A 2,778-nucleotide genomic window follows, 5' to 3' on the forward strand; every position below is an offset into this window, starting at 1 on the left:
GTGTTGATGTTCCTCCTGAAAATGTGGCACTGTATATTCTTTTCAGATGGAGCATTTGTTTTTCCAAATTGTCAGATAGATCCTTGGGATATTTTGTTAGAAAAGTTCTACAAGATGACTTAATATCCTCCTCACCCAACTGCTGGAACTTGAGTATTCCCTTGAAATCATTGCAAATGTCCCTGATCGACTGAAATCTGGATGTCAGCTGTACCATGTGTCCACTACAACATAATATAGAGAATTCTGAAATGCTACATCAGGAGTCTCCTGTGCATCTGACCTTTCTTCAGTAAGCTGCCGTTTTCTCTTCCTGCTATGGGTGAACTCAGGTGGGATGCCCATTGCATTGGCTATAATTTGAGCTTTTGCAAGCATTGAATCCCACTTATTTCTCTATAAAAAATATTTCCTGCTGTAGATGCTTCAATGTTTGATGTTTTCTGATCCAAAGATAAGCCACCACTCTGCAGGAAAACAATTATATCTTCAGTTCCAGTATTTTTACCCAAATAGTGCACATGACAACTGCCGTGAATGATGTAAAATCAAGTCGAACACACCTTGTGTAAAAAAAAAATATATATATATTGTGTTGCAGGGAAAATGCAAGCATTTGAGTCACTTTTCAAAAGTTGGTAAAAAGTGGCAAGTAGCTAAATTTGTTGCAAGGTGCTGTTTGAAGTCAAATTTCCCATGATAGTCTGAAAAGTTGCTGAATCCAGCAACAAAGTTGGCAACACAGCCGAACACCGGCAAGAGGGTCCAATAGGGTATATGTCGAACATCATATGACTAAACCGGAAAACAGGTCTCACCACTTCCGCTTGCAGGGTAATTTGTGCTAACCCAACGGCAAACCTAGCTAGTTCACACAATCAACAATAACATTATTATTATGAGCATTTTGTGTGTTTTAAATTATTTAACTTTGAAGACCATGTATGTATCCAAACCGGTTAAGTACCAGAAGCGGGAACATCTGAACAGTGATTTTTGCTGCGTACCTGAGTGTGAAATGTCCGAGTGACCTGATGGAGACCCATGCAAAATCACTCAAAACACTGGTTTGATTCCAGGCTCTTGCAAGAGTATTTATCTCTAAACTGGTCAATATACACATCTGGCCAAGGACCTCCGCAACCTTTGCCTGTAAACAGTGATTCTGACTGTAAGAGACCTTTAAATAGCATGACAGAGTGAAACGGGCCAAACTAGCCTGGCTAACGGAGGTCGGTTTCTCAGGCAAATGATGAATGAAACAGGCTTGCTTTAAGAAATCAGAGACCCTGGCTATCTTCAGCAGGCTCGTATCTACAAAAAGCGGTTTTGGTGTAGAATGGAGTGAAATACGACATTGTGAACACACTGCCATTGAGCGACCCTAGTCTCTGAAGCTAGAGTCAAAACAATGTACAGGGGGACGCAGTCTCACTCAGATTGCAAGTTTTACACAAATCACACAAAAATCGTACCGCCTGAATAAACGCAGAATTCACATATCTCTTGAAAGTTTAAAAGTTTCTCAACCTTTTTGGTGTAGAATGTCAAATTATTAACCTTTAGATGCGTAAGTTCTAAATATTTCCGACGCTCCCACCAGAGTGTTATTTTTCCGAAACGGAAGCTAGCTAGCTTTAGTTAGCTTCCATTACCTAGCATAATACTCACAGCAATGCTACTACCTGCTGGTGTTAACCCCCCCCCCCCCCCCCCTTCCACCCTGACAGCAGACTTCTCCTTCTTTGAGGAAAAAGTTGCTGACATTAGCAGTCGGTTCCCTGAACCCACTTTTCCCAAACACTCACCCTCTATGACTGACCCAACTAAATGTCTAAACTCTCCCCTGTCCGAGGCAGCGATCTCTGACCTCATTCTCTCTCATCGCCCCACCTCCTGTCCCCTCGATCCAGTCCCCTCCCCTCTCTTTCAAACTATCTCTCCCTCCATCATAACTTTTCTTCTCCATGTCCTTAACTCTTCTCTTACTTCCGGCACTAACTCTGGCCTTCAAACAGGCCAGAGTTAGCCCTCTATTCAAAAAACCCTCCCTTAACCCAGCCATCCTCCAGAACTACAGACCAGTATCACTGCTACCCTTCTTTTATAAAACAATTGAACGCGCCGTATCTAACCAACTGTCAAACTTTCTCTCTCAGAACAACCTGCTTGACCACAACCAATCGGGCTTCAAGACTAGCCACTCAACAGAAACTGCCCTCCTGTCAGTCACCACTGCCCTCCAGTCTGCCAGAGCGGCTTCAAGGTCATCCGTCAACATTCTGCTGGACCTTTCTGCAGCATTTGATACGGTTAATCATCAAATCCCCCGCCAGCTCTCCGCTGGTGTCCCACAGGGCTCCATCCTTGGACCCCTCCTCTTCTCCCTGTACACCACCTCGCTTGGACCAATCTTTACCTCTCATGGCTTCTCCTACCACTGCTATGCTGACAACACGCAACTGTACCTGTCGTTCCCCCCGACTGATCCGGGGATCTCAGCTAGGATCGAGGCCTGCCTCACAGACATCTCCGCCTGGATGACCAAGCACCACCTCCAGCTGAACCTCGCCAAAACAGAACTCCTCATCATCCCGGCCAAACCCTCCATCTCCCACGATCTCTCAATCACCCTGAGATCTGCGACGGTGACCCCTTCATCCTCTGCCAGGAACCTCAGGGATGACGAGCTCTCCCTCACAGCCCACATTGCCGCGGTCTCCCGGTTGTGTAGATTCACCCTCTACAACATCCGGAAGATCAGGAGATACCTGTCTG

This window comes from Osmerus eperlanus, chromosome 6, assembly GCF_963692335.1.
Source record: "Osmerus eperlanus chromosome 6, fOsmEpe2.1, whole genome shotgun sequence".
NCBI lineage: Eukaryota > Metazoa > Chordata > Actinopteri > Osmeriformes > Osmeridae > Osmerus > Osmerus eperlanus.